The 20457-nt window shown below is 35.6% G+C and overlaps 1 protein-coding gene across 2 annotated transcripts in view; it reads right to left on the minus strand.

Moving 5' to 3' along the window:
• Positions 1-20457, minus strand: part of LOC134750398 (homeobox protein abdominal-B) — a 130760-nt gene that overhangs the window by 66890 nt on the left and 43413 nt on the right. The window contains exon 1 of one of the 2 annotated variants that reach the window (XM_063685571.1): positions 5449-5726. The exons of the other annotated variant lie outside the window; for it this stretch is intronic. The gene's annotated coding sequence lies outside the window, so the exon portion shown is untranslated. Of the gene's footprint in view, positions 1-5448; positions 5727-20457 lie in introns of those variants that run through there. 2 annotated transcript variants of the gene reach the window in all.

The raw sequence follows: 20457 nt of genomic DNA on the forward strand, positions 1-20457 counted from the left end.
ATTGGCTGTTTCTGCTAAATCAACTTCATAAATGTTTTTTCAATAGGTAACTAAATATACTAATGTAAACATTGGACAAGTACTTCTTACATTATTACCTATACCTTCTTCGTAGCTGTCCTAATATAATTAAATAATATACCTACCTACCTGTGAAAAATATGTTTCATTTGGTCGAAAATAAAATATTTTGTGTACAAAACAACGCTTCTTCGCGCAACAATTCTCAAATTTTGATTAAATACCAAACTTCGTCTAAGAAATGTATAGCTAAAAATGTTCATAAATACCTCAGTCATGCCCCCTTAAAGCGTTGCAGATACCAAAGACCCTGTATTTCACGTTAGTATTAGTTGATTGATAGAGTTAATATAAATTGGCTCTTGCTGAGCAATAATTGGATATTGACTGTGCGTAGTATGACACCACTTACTCGAAGAACGACTCGGGTATCGTAGATTTGGAGATTACTGAGAACTCAAACTAGAGACGAACACTTTTATTGTTTTCTTTTCGATTAACCTAGCTAGGCATTACAAGTGTTGCTTCTTCCACGGTCCACACTAGAATGTCGCAACTGGCCCGGTTCCCTCTAGTCGCCCCCTTCCAATCACTAATCACCTGTCAGATTTCCACCAATCACCGATCAGTATTTTCGCGCCATTTACTATAGACGGCTATCTGTGGTAAAATGGCGTACCGCGCATTCCATCGACTAATCCTCGATAAGTATTTATATTTACCCGCCATTTCAATATATACGGATATTGTCTATGTTGAAACGGTGTTACCGTGATTATTTTATTGAAAATAACAATCAAATTAAGGCTTCTAAACGCGAACCCTAACAGTAGGTATAAGTTTCCGCTGGATATGTTTTCTATAAAGCGTGTAAGTACCTTACGTTTCGAAAGGGGAAAGTTATTTTATGAGATATCAATTTCCGTAATTAAATTTCACAATAAAAAGTAAATAATTAAGGCAAAAAAGTGCAGTTCCCTAAAGGCTAGAAAATGTGAAAAGTGTAAGTAAGAGCGCATAAAAGGAACCTAATTTAATTATATTTAACAAAGTTAAGGAGGACCTCATCGATTGAATTTTCCTCGAGCCTCAGACAGACCAGGATCTACTAGAACAATGTCGTATGCATAATTATTAGACTGTAGACGTATTTTGGCTTATGATTGTTTGGATTAATCCCTGCAGCTTCTTTTCGCCATCGCCCTACGCGACAACATTACCATCCTCACCACTTAGATGGTTGGCAGTCCTCAACTGTGCGTTTCTCTAGAAACTTCCTGCCTCGCACAGCTAAACTGTGGAATGAACTGTCGCCTGCGGTATTTCCGGACCGATATGACCTTCAAACCTTCAAGAAAAGAGCGTATTCCTATCTTAAAGGCCGGCAACGCACTTACAACTTGGTGTTGCGGGTGTCCATGGGCGGCGGTAATCGCTTACCATCAGGTGATCCGTCTGCTCGTTTGCCTCCTATTTCATAAAAGAAAGAAAAGAAGAAAAGATGATCCTTGTAGTGATGCAGTTACCCCCATCAGCCCCTTGAATTCGCCCTAACAGTCGGATTTGTAAAAAAAATATGTGAATTTTAAACAACGGCGAATGTAAGTACCTATGGTAAAGGGTAAACGGCACCACTGTTGAGCCTGCCAAATATAGCTTTTTTTTTAAGGACCTACAAGGAACAGACGCCAAACTGCGGTCTAATAATTATGCATCCAGATCCTGGTCTAGAAGGGAGAAAATTTCAATTTAATTTAAATAATTTAATAAATTGAAATAAGAAAATTGAAAAAATGTAAGTGACGACCGGTCTGACCTAGTGGGTAGTGACCCTGCCTGTGAAGCTGATGGTCCTGGGTTCGAATCCCGGCGTTTATTTGTGTGATGAACACAAATATTTGTTCCTGCATGAGTCATGGCTGTTTTCTATGTATATAAGTATGTATTTATATATGTATGTATGTATGTATATAAGTATATATTTATTGTCGCCTAGCATCCATAGTACAAGCTTTGCTTAATTTGGGGCTAGGTAGATTTGTGTAAGATGTCCCCTAATATTTATAAAAAAAAAGTCATTCGTATACATTTCCACCTTTTTGGAATTTCCTGCACCAACGATATGTTTACGTACCTATAAACCTATAAATTAAATAAGCTATTTATTTGCCCGTTCCGATTTCTATCGTCGTATCTAGTGAGGATTCTAGAATATAATTCAACTACAGTCATTATCTTTCAGAGTCCCCTGCCTCGCTTGGAAAGACGGCGTTGGCAAAACCGATAAATAAGTCTGGCGTTTTGAGAACCCGGCCAGCATTTTACGTGCATTGGCAAATACTTAGGTACAATGCGACAATAAACTACGTTAGATATCGAATCGTGATAAATAAAGGTCCTATGAAACTGTAAATTATACTTTAAGACTAGTGGTGAACGTCTAGTTTAAGTCTCACTTACGGGCAGTATCGGCTTGCAAGTCGCTAAGCCAGCAATGGCGACTCACGATTTGAAAACAGATTTATGATCGACCACGATAACGGGCATGCGATAAAAATTTTGCCATTCCGAGGAGCATGTATAGGTATGTTCTACGACGGCTCCAGGTTGTTACGTTGACTACGTTGGTACGTTCTCGCACACGCCGTCAATGACCCAAATACCAACTTCATACTGACAAGTAACTATTAGGTACGACAAATTGTTTAAAACCTTTTTAATTTGTGTCAACAAGTAACAAGTCACTGGCAAACAAAAATTGGCATGACCTCTTCTGGAAAAAAAAACTTCATGGTCGATTTGAAGCGTTGAGTTGAGTCAACGTTGAGTCGCAAAAAATCGAATAGATAGGTAAAGTACATATTACCAAAGTCGATGACAAAGAAGTCTCTTCAGAAAGTTTCGTAGAGTAAAGAACAGGCACGTAACTAAACTGATGGGGGAAAATCATGTGAAAATTGTGTAACGTATGACGCCAAGGTTAAGTAGGTATGTATAGCTATGTGCTGACATAACTTCTTTCTTCAAGATAAGGAGGTAGGTAAGGTTACCGATTTTTTCAATAGGGAAGAAATTTCAGAAATACTTATTTAAAATTTCGACGGACGAAATTCTATACAATATTCTAACAAGTCCAGAATTTTGTGACTAAACATCGGGTAGTCACTCTAAGTCCACTTAGGCCCTGTTGGCCCTTGGTGTATAAACGAGGTAACATTATTATGCTTCGATTATCGCTTAGCAGCAATCAACCGCATAATGTTCAGCCATAAGTTTAAACGTGTTTCAATGGAATAAATTCTACAATCTCGTGTCCCAACTGTACTTTGTCACGCACGTCACAAACGTGGCACACGATGTGTTTCCGACTCACGAGTCGCGCTGTCGTCGTGGAGAGAAAACAAATGAAACGCGCTACTTATCAGTCAGTTAGTCACGATAATTATATATTAAAAAAATGTTCTCACTTTATTTACTTATGCCGTGCTTGTACTTCATATTGGATTAAAAAGTTACTTATACAGAAAGAAACATACCTATAAATTCATACATCGGGGTTTTCGGTGCGGGAATGATTTGAGTAAGAGTAGAGATAAACAGAATAGTTAGTCTGAGAAAACGTCATATTATACAACTCGACTGTACAACAAGCGATACGTAAATAAAAAAAACCGGCCAAGTGCGAGTCGGACTCGCGCACCGAGGGTTCCGTACTTTTTAGTATTAAATAACAGGCAACAGACATACATATCTGAAAATTTCAACTGTTTAGCTATCACGGTTCATGTGATACAGCCTGGTGACAGACACACAGACGGACAGCGGAGTCTTAGTAATAGGGTCCCGTTTTTACCCTTTGGGTACGGAACCCTAAAAAGGCCAATAGCCAAATCACCTTCGCACGACAATGACAATGTATTGACATTTGTGTATAATAAATAGTTGACGATCATAATATAAATTCGTATAGATTAGCTTAAAATAATTTATAATGTAATTTCATATTATGTAATAAATAAATCTAAATTATTCAGGGAAGTTACGAATAGGTACCTATTAGGCAGCTAAAACTTTAAAAGGTTACCATTGTCTCTACAAGAATAAAAATAGCACAAAAAAATGTCTAATTTTCATTTATATTCAATTGTACTTAAAGAAATCGTTACCCTGCATACCATAGCTATATAATTTTACTCAAAATAGCTACAGATACCTATAGCCGAGGGACCTGACGGGCAAAATTTTAAACAGAAGTATATTTTCAGAGTAATTATTTTAAAATATACTCAATTTGTACTCATTTTTTATTAAATTAATATTGACGATGCGTGTTGCAGATGACTTATGTGTAAATGAACATTCTGTTTTGACGAAACCTAAGGTGGATAAGCTTTCTGTAATTGTGACGAAGCCTGCGCCGTGGATCTGAATCTGATGGTATGCTTTTATTTGGTCAATAAAGTACTTTAATTAAATTAGTAATTGAGACAAAAAGTAAAAACCCGCCTGGCACACCATACCTTTTGTCCCCTTCTAATTTCCTGGCTTTACGCCTCCTCTTAAGTGAAATATTTATGTAGTTTATTTTGCTCGGGTTTGGGTAAACCTAACGTGACATCCTATTTCATTGTTATTCAGCATCTGTATGACCCAGGTGTTGTGCTAGCTTTATATCTTGTTTGTGCATAAATTGTGCGCAAGCCCATCGCATCGCGCATGCGTTCAACTATAAATAAAAGATGTAAGACGCGACCTCAGCCGTCGCGAGGTTGGCTATTGTGATCTTAGCCATTACCTACGGCTTCGAGGAATAGAATACGTTGATATCTTAGGAGATCTTATAGAACTGTGAAAGTACTGGTAACTAGTATGCCTATGTATAATTTAGGTAATATACCTGCATATCGTGTTCTTCTGTAACTTAATTGATAATCAGTTCTTCTACTTACAAAAACAAAAACCGATCTAGCTAGTTTTCATTCTTGAAAAAAGGGTGTTCTGAAATTTTTAGTCATCCTGATATTGGATCGTTTGGGGAATGGTAATGAGATTAATAGCTTTGATAATTTTACATTGTTAAAACAATTGATAGATTTTCATTGTAAGGATTGTAGTTTATGTTTCCAATGAGAAAAACAGGATACGCGATAGTAGCTACCTTTTTTAATTTTAATTTGTAAATGTAGTGTTTATCCATTGGCAACTTTATGAAGTAATGTACCTACTGCTTCCTTAAAAAAGGAGTTATGTACGTACACATACTTATTTGTAAATAGATGAAACCAATCAAGCACGATGTTAATTCTTTATATATACAAAAATGTATGTTTATAAAAAATCTTATCAATTTCATACAAAAGATTTCATTCGAATTAGATAATATTAGGCAGATGATGTATTAAGTCCTTAATAAATTATAATACTTACTAAACATTCGTAATTTCCTAATAACTGAAGCACGCGCGAATTTCCACTGAAATTCACGAAGCCGGTGCGTTGAGCTCCAAGGCAACCGACGAACCGCGCACGTCACACTGATTTCCCATGGAAATAACAAATTGTTGCGTCTACGCGTTATCGCGTACGAAAACGACTTCTAAATTCGATATTCGAAATTAAAGTTTAAACTTGGAATGAGAGCGCCGCCATCTTGATCGGTGCGTGCGGCTGCGCCGCGAGCGCGAAATTACATACAGGCTTAGGCTGCGCGCTGCCCGCTTGCGAGTGTAAAAATAAAATAAAGTTAAAACAACGTCATTTTGTTTACATGTGTGCGTGCTGTATTTATAGGCTAGCTGTGTGGAATACATACCTATATGCACGACTGGGCTCGGTGTTTGTGGTTTGTATAACGTCTTAATTATTGATTACAGTCTTGAAGCTACTAAAAATTAATATGTATTAACAATTGGTTTTATTAAAAACTCTTTTTCCATATCCTTTTTGGTTACGATAAAAGTAGGTTGTTTTTTTTCATTATTTACATTAAGTATTTAAAGTTTACAAGCTCGAAGAGCCAGTATAATATTTGTACTTGGGTATACATGCATTGCATACACGGGTAGTAGAAATCTACTATATACCCGGAGTAGGTAATTACCTATTTTGAAAGTATGGACCCAAGATAGCATGCTCCTTTACTACACATACACACATGCTCGCTTAGAAACATACTTTGAATGCGATAACTTATCGGTAGGGTGTCCGCTTGAAAAGTCCTTAAAAAGTTTTTAAGACAAACGTCGTAGACATTGAAGCTTGAAGTGTAGTTGCTCCGATAAGAAAGCCTTATTTAACTAATTATGTCTTCCCAATAGGTATACCTATCTTAGTTACAACCCACCAAGCACGCTTAAAAGTTTTACTTGTCTACCTCTTGACATATTTATCGTTCATCTCGCTATCACATTATAAGGAACCTTAAATTATTAAATTCACTAGATCAACGGTGGAATGAACGCGGCAGTCAGTACTTACTGGAACGAATATAAAACACACAAATAACTTTTGTAATAACTGGCAGGAATAGCAAATAATATGTCATCTATATCTTTGAAAAATCATGTAAATCTCTGAAACAACTACGAGTATTGTTAGTTGTTACGACCAGTTTACTTCTCCTTGGGTAAACCAAGGATCGACAAGGTTCACCATTTACCACACTTGATGTATACCTTTTACTCGTATGAAAAAGATTTAGGAAAACGCACTGATGTGTCGCAGTAACACAGATCCAATATACATACAATATACATAGTTATAGTTATAGGTATAACTATTAGTGGGCGGCTGACGGATGCATTTTCATTTTCATTTTCATAAAAAAACATACAGGTTTTTTTAAATCAGTAAATTCAAAATAATGGTGAAGTATCACTTTATGAATACGCACCTCTTACATCTGTAAGATGTAGAGAGGTCATTTTCCCTACTTAGTATATAAGTGGATAGTGACTAGTGGTTAGGAATGGACTGAAAATTCATACTAATATACTAATACTAATAATACTAATGGTCTGTCTGTCTGTGTGTTACCTCTTCACACTTAAACCGCTGAACCGATTTAGTTGAAATTTGGCATAGAGATAGTTTGAGTCCCGGGGAAGGACATAGTATAGTTTTTATGTCGCAAATCATCCCTAAAGAGATTTAAAAGGGGGGTGAAATTGAGAGATTTAACGAATTGCCTGATAATTGATGTCAAGCAATTAAGCTTATGCTCAAATTGAATGATTAATATTACACTTTATCCAGGCGCTAAATTTACTCTAGGTGCTGTTACTGATTCCACGCCGACGAAGTCGCGGGCGAAAGCTAGTGTTTAATATTTCTACGAGGTAAGGATACTGGTTTTAATTACTGTAGAAATGCCTCAGAAAGTATAAGTATTCTCATAATAGTTAATTAATGGTTTAGAATGGTAGGTAAATATATTAAAAGTGTCAGATAAGTCCGTCTTGGATAAGCTAAGTGGCCTTTAATCGCTAATTTGTGAAGCTTTAAATGGCTAGCCGTTTAACTAAATGCAAACTTTATCAATATGGTTTATGCTTTTTGACGCAATTAAATGTGAAATACATTTTCTGTTATGACTAGCAACAAGCTATATACTATATTCCGAAAGTATCTATTTTTCCTTCATCAAGACTACAGTGGTCAAAATATTAATAATTTCGACTTAGGTACGGAGAGGAAAAATGTACAAAAATGGTTTCCAAGGCAATTCGATAGGTATTTTGGTTTCTCGAGGTTAATATCACAAGATATGTTTAAGCGACCTACCAATTTCGTGTCATTGAAGTTGGACGTTGTATAGTGGAACCTCGAGGCTCAGAGCAGATTTAGCCAGCGAGATAGGTTTGCAACACAATACATTTAGCACGTATCGTATTACAATAGCTTCACTTGTAGCTACTTATATCGTATCGAAAACCATAGCTGGGAGCGGGTTTAGCGGCGAGATATCGCGCGATATTCCAGAGCGACCGGTCGATGACCTTCGCCACCGGTCTCTGGGCTCGCTAGGGTTGCCACTTACACTGAGTTTTATTACATATGAAGGGTACACGGAAAGAACATGTCTAGTCACTTAAGTAACATTTTGAGTAATCGCGGTATTAAAATTTGGAACCATGTCAAAATGTATGGTAATTCCGTGACCAGGTCTTTTTTAACTAAAAAAAAGTTGTGTAACATATATTATACAGTGGTAGCAAAAGATATAACCAATAGTTCATTAAGAGTACATTTTGAAATGAAAATCTCTTTTTCCGAAAAAAGTGACTAGACATGTTCTTTCCGTGTACCCTTCATATGTTTTTATTGCAGGATAGCTAGGCTCTGCTTGTTCTGCCCGCTTTTGCATTGTTCTGATTTTTTTGTTCATGTATTTTTGGTATTGGCTAATATCTAAAAATAAAGAAAGGCATTCACACTTGTTTAAGAGTCATATTTTAAATCAGAATAATATTATTTTTTGTAAACCCAAATTAAACTGACTTCAAATTAATGCTAATATTAATCAGATAGGTGCATTATGCTAAGAGCTAGACTCACTTAAGTCCGATTTGTAAATAAGGCGTGATTTTTTCTACGGCCAATGTATGAGAATTGTAAGAGGGAAATTCAAAGGGCTGGTGGGTGTAACGGCACCACTTTTCAGCCTGGCAACATCAAGTTTCTTGCAGCCTCGGGACACCACTACAACGATCAAAGTCAAACTGCGGTCTAATAATTATGCATACGACACAGTTCTAGAGATCCTGGTCTATACCTACCTACCTAGTTAGATAATAAATTGATTGATGATGAAAGGAATTCTTAACAAAATGTGTTAGTATAATAGATATCTGACGAAGTGCGTCCCTGGAAAAACTCGGCGTCCGCTTTTTAATTTTGCTTCGCAGCTGACAGACGCCTGAACAAACATACCCTCTGCATTCCTACTTGATATCTTGTTGTTAACAAAACGTCCCACGAATTCCTCATATTAATCAGAAATAAATTATAAATTAGCAATTTGAATAAAATATATTATTATACCTTTATTAAACTATAACAAAATAATGTACACGATTGACATAAATACAAAAAGTTTAAATCCTTTTTTTTAATGTAATAATTAATTATACAAATAATCTTTATATTATATATTAGAAGTAATAAATTTGAAGAAATTACATTACAAAAGCGTTGCCTTTTTTATTAGTTATTAAATACTACGCCTTTTTTTGTTAAGTAGGTACTTACCTACAACTACACTAATATCCACCAAACTCCCATTAATATGTTTAGATAGGTACTAAAACTCAATTTCTTTAACAGGTGCGAGGATATCAAAACGTGACCAAAAATATTTAGGTACTTCATTACTGAGACAAGTATTATCTTTCATCGCACGTTTTGTCAACAGATCTATATCACAACTCGTAAAACTCATCGCCTATCATTACCCTCCCTTCCAAATATAGAAACGTCCAGAAAATAATTAATTTCACAAATCTTACGGACATCTCTATCTAAACTTAGCTATTATTCGACGTATATTTATATTACTCGAGATAAGGGTTTTAGAATTTAGGAAATTCTTAACCAGAAACGATTTGTATCGTGGTTTTTTGTTGTATTTCTTAATTCTTTTCGTAGGTACGGTTTGGCTGCAGGCCAAGGGCGGTTCCCCTCCAGGGAAGGCACCCTCCAAGACAATAAATATGTCAGAGGAAAATATTACACGGCGCGGAGACGTGGGCTCCGTCTTAGTAAATTATTACTTCGCAACTTTTGCTGATGAGTTCGCTCTCTGTAATAACTTTTTACATTTTATTAGCCTGGCTATATTTGTACAGTTATGTTTTATGCTTGAGTTCAAATTATTTAGCAAAACTTTTGAAGGGTCTTGTACCTACTATCAATTACGTAGTTTGTTGTGAGATTTATTATTTAGGTACCTAGGCTTATACAGGTTGGCTAAAAAAACAAGTGCATTCCCGTGGCTAGAGAGGTTTTGGGATTATACTGAGCAATTTTTACTATGGGAACAACCACGAAATCGCAAAATAAAAATTTACCCTCCCATAGAAAATGAACCAGCCAAAATGTATGAAACAGCCAGATATATTTTTTTGCGGATTTAGGGTTGGTCCCATTGTAAAAGTTGCTCAGTATAATCCCAAAACCTCCCTGGCAATGGGAATGCACTTATTTTTTAGCCACCGTGTATAATTGTAAATGCCTCTAAGATATCTGAAATCGTAGACGCCTAGGAAAAAAAAATTACCTATACTAAAATAAACTATTCATGAGTTTGAAATATTGGTAGAAGCAAGAAACCTCGGTAGGTGTAATTAAACTTCCGTAGTGCGGTAACGAGATTATTAGGTAGATGTAATAAATGTATTTTTCTGTTAGAATCTATGAAGCATTTTAATAAGATACTACCTTATACAACAGTTAGATTCAGTAAGAGTTAAGTGAGCACCTGCAAATCGATCTTTTCCATAAAACCGCTTGTTTTCCTTCCTTTACTTTGAGCTACCTACGTTAGTCACTTTGTGGGTGAATGTGAATAGGATTTTTGTACCTATTTATGTGTAGGTCGTAAATAATAACTTGGATTATGCTGTTACCTATTATTATAAGTATATAACAAAGTAGAATAATTTGAGAATGCTAAAATTTAGAAGGTATTATTTATGCAAGAAATGCCTCGGTAGGTAGTTAGGTATGTATGACACGTCCTACATATTTATGTAGATATGAAAGCAACTGTAGGTAGGTAGGCAGGAGGGCTCTAGCACAAGGCTGTCGCTTATCGACATGCGTGCCTGGATTCAGTAACCAAATGGAATTTACAGTTATTTAGGATTATCACGCATGACGCCGTTCCTATAGACAAATATTTTCAGGTGTGCGCGGTCAATATTTAATTACGTAGGTATGACAAAAATTTGGTCCTACTTTCTAAAATTTTTAGAATGTTTCTGCCAAACAGTTCAGGGGCAAATTACACGCAGGACTGGTTTAAATACAGGTACCTACCTAATTCTAATAGTAAGTACCTACAAATTAGTATTACCTAAGTAGGTATTTATATTATGAATATGTTAAGTAAACGACCAAAAACTATATAAGTACCTACCTAATAAACTAATGTATTTTATTTACCTATATGAAATAATATTATATCAATTTACTAAAATAAATAATCTAATATCCTATATCCTCTAGCCCACACGACGAAACTTGCCAAGACAAATGAAATTTTGTTTGACAAAATAAATATTTTAAATTTAATGGAATGTGAGACTTTTTATAGGCCTTTGGACAGCTAGAGGATATATAGGAATGTAGAATTGTAGTAGTTACTGGTTATCCAGATCATTAAATAATAGTGTCTTCTTCGCAAAATTTATTTCATAGGTAGGTGAGTGTACACTCAGTAGACAGGGGAAAACGCTTAAATATACATTGTCGCTGCGTTCTTTACAAAGCAAACAAAACACTTTTCCGCAAAAAAATCAGGAAAAAGCGCGCCAGAGAAAAACAACGACGACTATAAAAGAAAGAGCAGAGTTGGCGGGCGGCGTGCTCGCTCAGCGAGACGCCATTGGCTGGGGCCCACCCCGCTGCCCCCATCCGACCGTAACTCACTCTTCACTAAACTTGCTTTTACGGCCGCCATTTTGTGACGTTCGCCCGCACAGCAGGCGCGCTAATCCATACTGGCGCTGTGTGCGTGACCCGACCGGTTTTTGTAGTACAACCCTAGCGGCGTGACGTAACGCATTTGTGGACGATCATTTAAAAAGCTGTAAAATAGCAACGTCAGATGCAATTGTCATTGAAATTTGTTCAGTTATTGAGGTTTCAGGCTTTAGATGTAGGTAGGTGTAAACCAGCTTACACTATTAAGTGTATAATACAATATCTAATATTAAATACGAGTATAATACCTTTTTTTTTTTTTTTTTTATAGAGGGGAAAATGCTTTTCGCATACCACCCAGGCGCGGGGACGGGCCTGGGATGGTTATGTGGGACTCCCGTATAGGCTCATGGGACCCACGGTTTACCCACTAAAAACCCCTCTTGACCGCCTCAGGGCTATAAGGCTAGGCCACAGGAACACTGGAGCACTCTTCCGCAGCCTCGCCAGACGAGTATAATACCTAGGTATTTTTATTTTAATATCTGTGTTTTCTGCTTTCACGAATATATACTTATATGTTGTCACGTCATGCATATATAGGTCACGCACATTGAATAGATTTTTGATATTATTTTCAAATGGGTCTCTATTGTTTCCCATATAGTTTTAAGTCATAATGTATTGTTTGTCCACATTTTCGTCAGTTATAATTTGGTTTTTCTCAGAGACGCGTAACTTTTCAGGATTGCCATAAAACAAACCTAACCTAACCTAACCTATCTATAGAATAACCTGAGGACAATCCTGGAAAGTTAACGGTTTCAGAATTATGACTATGAGTATTATGACTGAATAATTATGACAAACAAAGGGACCCCATTTCGGATAGGTCCATTACCTATTCTTAAGCTACTTGCGTTCAAAAAGTTTAAATCCCAAGTTTTGCTGCTCTATATATGCACAACGAACAAAACTATATAGGTACAAGAAAATAATTTAGATACCTAAGCACGAACGAACCATAATGAATTTCGAGCATCCCTAACCACTTGATAGCCCTGCGCTCATTAGTTTTGGGGAACCCATTAACGTCCTATCGCCCTAATGAAACTCCTCCATAGATGCATGAGGCATTAGACAGTGATGAGAGACTATCTTTACGTCTCAATCCCCATCATTAGGACCCGCTTCTATCGTAAATAGGTTCCTGGAAGGGTCTAATTTGCAAGGTGAGATTGTATGTAATTTCGAGTTCCTAGACGATGGAATGGCTCTAAAGGTGTTATTAGGTAGGTATATAAATGGTGGTTGTAAGAAAAGCACTTTGCCTATGTTCAATAATAAGTACGTACCTAATATAAACCTAATTATATTACCTAGTAGTGATTATATAACTACTCATTAACTCACAATTTTGCTGTAAATAAATCTGGGACAGGTTAAAGTGCTAGATTATTAAATAAATAAAAATAGGCAATTTAAGTCGTTATTATGTATAATAAAATAATATTAGGAAATAAAATAAGTACCAAAGATAGATATAACTCCGTAATAGATGGATACAGTCTAAGGAAAAAACGTGCCTCGAAAATCAAGAAAATTTGATTCTCGTTCAGAGGGCGCTACTAGCTTTGGCTTACTGTCGTATAGATGGCATTGACGGTTTCGTTTGTTATTTAACAATTTTAACGCATATCAGTGAAAGAACATGGGTCAAAATCATAAAAATAATTAATGCAAATAAAAAAAATCATTTATCCATATTTAAATACATTTTATCGTATTTTTATAAATATTTATTTTTAGTTTTAAAGTGTGTCGACAGATGGCAGTGAATTTACTGGGGTTACAAAATTTACTATGACAGTACCGCTCTAGTATAAGTTACTCTATAGTTACTTAACAGAGACGATAAATAGACATGTCTAAATACCGACATCAGTATTATGAATATTGAACTATATTTGTATTCAACTTGGTGAATGAACATAACTACTTAAAAAATAATCTGCACTATAACATATCACAACGCAAAAAGTGATACCAATGATACCAATTTAGTGCTGGTTGGCTATAAATGTAACAAGTAGCCATTGCCTAACAAATCAAACCACAGTGAAGAAGTGTTTGGATGATGTGCGCGACGTATAAAGCTTTATAGAGAAGGTTTATAGCAGTAAAAGTGAAACGTAGCTGTAAACCGCGATTGTCGCAGCCGTTAATGGCCGGTTCATTTCCGACGTGTAAACTGAAGCGGTTCCGCTCCTGAACGGCCCGCAATCTTATCGTGAAGTGGGTCACTGAGATAGCATCTAAAACATAGGTTTTACAGACTAGGGAGTGCATCTTCTAAGTGAGCTACTGTAGAGCCAAGGGGAGCGTAAAATAACATGCTACAAGTCTGAGACCTTTGAGTGATAGAGGGCTATGCCCTTAGGTACCTACTTACACAGTGGGAGCAAAAGCAACTATTTTAATATTATAGGGCACAGTACCTATATATATCTTCTACTGATACAATTTCCCATAATAGGTACCTATAGCCTTGATACGAGATATGTAGGTATGTAATCGAATTTAGATACTGTATGACGGACATGTACCTACCGACCGACAGGTATTATTAAGACTTATTTCTACGAGTATTTGACGTACATAGTTACCTGAATAGGAAACCAAACGCTCATATTGTGCCCATTAACGGCCCGATTCGAACTTTAAGATATCTACGTCAAATATTACGTCTAGATACGATATGAATTAGATATGTCAGTGTCAGAAGTGATGTTTTTGTTTGAAGAAACAATCAAACATCGACAAAAGCCAAAAGAAAATAAAAAATGTACTTATCGGAATGACAGATGCTACGAAAAGTCACGTGATATTTGTATACATTATTTTCTTATTGATTGTTATCTTAGATTCATATTGACCGGGATATAGACCTATACGGGATATTGTTATCTTGGCTAGGCCCCCAGAAAGCTAGAACTAAAACTCTATCGTCTTGTGCTTATACAGGACAGAACCCTTCAATTGGTCACAAATAGCTAGCTTTGAGGCCTTTGGTAATTTATTATGAAACCATAAAATCGTACCTACTTCTGAATAGAACGAAAGTGAATTCACAGAGAAACCGTCTTTTTGTCATTTGTTCAAGATAATTTGCATAATTTATTGTTCGATTACGACTGTCCCTTATTTTCAAACGTGGCTCATTGATTGTGTGAAATGACGCCTTTGTTGTCTAGCAATAAACATCTAAGGATTCTAAGGGGTTAGCCATAATTTACTGTGGTATGTTTTGGCCACGGGCAGATAATTAGATTATTTATGAGACGATAAGTTTTGAAGCAGCTCTAAGCAAACGTTTACTCATTTCATAGATTGATTTAATGAGAATTCATGTTTAAGTCAAACAATAGGTAGTTTTTCCTCAGACGTCGTACGAATATTTTACCTATATAAAAAAAATACACAAGCATAAACATTAACCAGATCAAGAGCTTGATTCTGTAAGTGGTTCAATTTGTAGGGGCAAATTAATTGGTTTATTAAATTACTTTAAAATTACATAACAGAATATTTTTATTTAACTAGCAATAATAGACTTGGTAAAATCTTACTAAGGTACAGTCCGTTAACTCTGAGAATGACCTTCGGATTTTAGAAAGATACATCGGGTATCGGCGGTAACACGCGAAGGTGATACTGCTGTTCTGCTTTCTTATTAACTCACAAAAAGTTTTAAGCTTACCGCAAAAAGTTAAGGATACATATTGTCTCAATGTAAAATAAGCCCTAATTTAATGACATTATGCTTAATATTCGGTTGATGACTATTTGCGACTTTTTGTCATAATCTAAATAAAATAGAATCAGAATTTGAAATTCGAAAACAAATTTGAAATTATATAGAGTTGATAATACCAGTCACATATTTCAATTCATATAGTAAAATTATACAATAGGAAAATTGTGATATTATTGTTATGGTGGTATTTACTACTCTTATATAGTTTAAGGCCGAAAAGACGACTGCACTCTTTGGGTGTTGGATTGTAACTAAATCAGTAAGAGACTGTCATTTTCTATTACGCGATTACATCCGATTTTACCCGAAAAACGAATGTCGTTCTGAGAGTTAACGGACTGTACCTACCAGTTGTGGTGGTATTAACTACTCTATATAGTTTAAGGCTGCAAAGACGACTGCACTTTTTGGGTGTTGGATTGCAAATCAATCAATCAGCGAGACACTGTCATTTTCTATTACACGATTACGTCCGGTTTTACCCGAAAAATGAAATGTTTACTCATATTATACAAACAATAATTTATATATACAAATTTTAATAACAATAGTGTTTGATACATCACAGTAGGTAATTCGATGAAAACCTAATCAGACAGCGTGAGCATATTTACTAAACTAATTTTATTTAAGTAGTTAAGTAGCAGTTCCGATTAAGAGTTTAAGTTTGCAAGTAGGTAGGTAGGTAAGTTTAACTTAAAGAGTTGAAACGAATTTTTAAAAAATATTTTTTGCAGCTGATTCTTCTTCAGTGAGGCGAAGACTGAATATAAATGCGATCGTCGATAAAACATAAGATTAGGTATTTTATCGCCGACAGTATAAAATTCCTAGCTTCAGCTCTGACTTGCCTTTATAAAACCATAGTCAGCAGTCAGCAGATTTTACAATAGGATTATAAATTATAACTAGGGAATATTTATCAGGTCCTATTTTATTCACGAGTCAAATTTTGAAAATTATTTATATATGTATATTTGTTGTTCTGTACCACAATAGGTAAAATGGTAGATAGACATACAATATAATATCTGCAGACTTTACCTATTAGATACCATTTTTCTAATATCTATTAGGTAATATTGTCTTCGGTTACCGCGATATCTATTAGGTACCTATAAACCAAACTATTTACTACGCGCTTTATCTCCGGCATATGTATAGGTAAGTACACCTATTTGCCTTCATGAAAAAATCCTTAATGATTTTCTAGAAGATTTACGGTGGAGCTCTCGAAATATCTTCCCGCTACAACCATTATTCATTACTTTTAAAGTCACCTGAAAGATTGATGCGTTCAGGAGCGCCTCTTAAAATATCAGAGGAGACTTCGCGGGGGCGGGAAGGTACCATATGCTTCTGATTAACCACCCAACAGTTTGCCATGGGAAAGTCAACAACCAAGCGAATATGATCCTTGTGGCCGTGGAAATTGCGATATTTAACATTTTCAGCGGGTCTAAAGGTTTGTCCACCTCAGAGGTGACACCCGAACTGTCGATACATTTCACAATTGTCGTAAAGCCTGGAGACGGAAGGGGAGCGCAGTAAAATTATCATTTTATGCCGTTCGACGACCGAAATGACATGGGAGTGCTGTAAAACTGATTTATTGGATACATCCCGAGAGTCACATGGTGCATTTTTGATGAGATCTTTGTTTTGAAATAACGAGGGCAATTTTATCTATTTCAGTCTGTGCCTGAGCTAACACGAAATACTCCCCCAATCCCCATTTATTGAGTAAAATCACAGAGGGGAACAATTTCTATTTTGAAATCTTATGCAAACAAGAAGGTACAAAAGTAGTACATTTACAAGTATATACTAAAACTAAGCTTAAAGCTCAAATAGTATAATCGCATACCTGCCTAGTGTGTAGTAGAAGGGTTAACTTAAACCCTCTTTTTTCAATCAAGTGAAGTGTAATACAAGTTGAGTCTGTATATGGGACATACTATACATATACATACATATTACGTTACGATTAAATTTATGATTCTAAAGCATTGAATTGTGTAACTTTTAAAAACAGAGGTAATGAAAATTAATATTAAATAGCAATTTCACTTGAACAGTCAAAATGAGCTCCCAATAATTTAATTTAAGTAGGTGCTTTGAAAATATAGTAATACTGTTACCCTATCACATGACGTCCCGTAGAGTTGTCAATTCGGTCATGCAGCCACCGGTGAGTTTATTGCCCATATCTCCTGATTAGGCCCACTCCGCCAACCTCCAAGATAATAAACGCCCAGCACAAGATTGTTTACCCACTTACTGAATGTATATGTAAGTACGTTATACATACGAGTATTAAGTACCTACCTATTAAATTTGAAGTACTTTAGAAATAGATCAGGTAAAAAAAATCCACAGGTGAAAAAACATCAATGTCAGGACAACAATTTAACATTAGAAAAGCTTAATCTTTAATTCAGTATTTTAGTTTAACTTTTTTCAGACATCTAAATGTAGGCAGGAGGTACCTTAGCTTAGTGTATTAAATTATTTATGTCCATAGGTGCATATTTGGAAAAAGCTCTAACATTCTAACAAAAAACCGGACAAGTGCGAGTCGGACTCGCCCACCGAGGGTTCCGTACTTTTTAGTATTTGTTGTTATCAGAAATACATCATTTGTGAAATTTTCAACTGTCTAGCTATCACGGTTCATGAGATACAGCCTGACGACAGACAGACAGACAATGGAGTCTTAGTAATAGGGTCCCGATTTACCCTTAGGATACGGAACCCTAAAAACAAAAGATCTAAAATTAGATATTTTAAATCTAGAGCGAATAACTATAACATAAAATAAGCCAAGTTATATTTTAATGAAATAAAACCCGAAGACAATTATTTTTGAGTGCAAAACCACATCATCCCAATCAAGAAAATCTACTACGACATCATAACCACTAGTAATATTCTGTTTTGATTACTCCGTTATTAACAGCATTGCTGAATCAAATTGCAGCAAGATGAGTCCTACAACACGAGAGCAATTGTCGCGAACTCTTGCCTCGCGAACGCATTAAACAAACAGTGCAGTAAAAATAAATCTAACTGCCTATAAAAACTGCCATAACTATCACTTAAACGCCATTGTGACATTTGTGACTGCGACCGTTCTAGAACTACCGACGAAAAGTGCAACTTTGTGCGATTTAAGGTACACCGATGTAAGGATTTAAAAACTGCTAATGTTGGTCCTAAAGGCTTAGTTTTAAAAGACCGACTACACCATACGCTGAAGAAGTGTAAAATGTCAGTACGTTAAATATGCTGAGTCAAGCTAAGTTAGTCCGGTAAAAACGAAGCGTGCGGGGGCGATATTTTATTCCAACGATTAAGAACTAAAACGCTCCTCGGCTTCATAGTTTGGATAAAACTGTCGCAAATTGCAATAGATTACATTACGTTAGTGTTTACATAATTTTTTGATACTTGTATAATTATTACATTCAAGGTCTTTGTCACGCAAATATCATAAATTACCTACTGGAACTTGAGTAATATGTACTTATTAAAATTATAACGCAGTATATAATTTTATTTATTACACGCCCGTAAAACGTCTTATCTATGTTATTCTGAATAGCATCAGTTTAGTGGTTATGATAAATCAGATTTGAGAATTAGGCAATGCTCACGCTAAACCGGCTCAAATTTTTAGGAAAATATTGCCTCATTAATGCTAAACAAGTTGAGAGCAATCAACTTAACTCGTTGTGACATTAATTGGTACCTAATGAGCTAAATATTGATAATATATACGTACCTATATTAAGTATGTACAGTAGCGATCAAAAGTATTTTTACAAATGAACCTCTTTCAATATGTTTATGAACTTTTATTCTTTTAGGTATAAATGAATAGAGTATTTAATTGATCATTACGTTACGATTATATCTTATTCACCCTTCATTTGTTACGTTTCCACTTAGATTACTAAGACTAAACAACAGACTTAGAATTAAAACTGTTTATTTGCGCTACAGGTCAATCATAAGTATTTTGACACTTTAATGAAATGCTTTTGCTGAACTGGGAAGACGGTTAAATAAAACATTGCATCATTATTTTTGATGGCATATCCTCTGGCCTTCCTCACAGCAGTACATCGAGACGGCATAGATTCCCCTAACTTTTGTATATGATCATAAAGTATGTTCGCCCATTCTGACTGAAGTCTTTGGAAAAAAACCCCTTGTTTGAATTATTTCTGCACCTCACTGGACGATCCAACTCTTTTTTTAAAAGCTCAATAGCATTAAGAGTCCCCGTCTCCGACAAGCTCGGCTGAATTTCACCTTCCCATACAAACGGAGTTTCGTACTCATTTTAAAACTACGTGTTGGATTGTAATGAAACTTTGCACATACAATGAAATGAGGTAAATCTAGGTCTGTAATTTGTTTATATAGCTCTAGTCTATAAAACAAAGGAAATAGAGCCAAAACAAGTTTTGTACGAAAAACTAAAATTCGGTGTTTTTTTTACTATTGTATCTGAAGCTACATAAACTAATTACAGACGTAGGAATATACCTTATCCTATTGTAAGTACAAAGTTTCAGAGCAATCTAGCTAGTGGTTTTAAAATGAGAGCGTAATAACTACTTTTGTATGGAGAACCGAGCTTGCCGGGGACTTAAGATCAGTACCTTGACTAGGCCAATTAAAAACCTTGAATTTTTTACGCTTTAAAAAAGCGTTTACATGATTGGATTTGTGCTTGCATCATGCTGAAATACCCAGCAAGATGACATATTTTCTTTAGTATATGGTATCATTTGTGTGTACAGTAAATTTTCATATACATATCATCCATTATCCCATAAATTCGTACGGGAGGCCCGACTCCATGGCGAGAAAAATATCGCCAAGGTGATGGGTACCTGGTATCGCACAACTTGTCTTTTGTTATTAAGAGTATTCTTATTCAACCTGCCTGCCTGAACAAAATACTT

Source organism: Cydia strobilella, chromosome 2, assembly GCF_947568885.1.
Source record: "Cydia strobilella chromosome 2, ilCydStro3.1, whole genome shotgun sequence".
NCBI classification, from domain to species: Eukaryota; Metazoa; Arthropoda; class Insecta; order Lepidoptera; family Tortricidae; genus Cydia; species Cydia strobilella.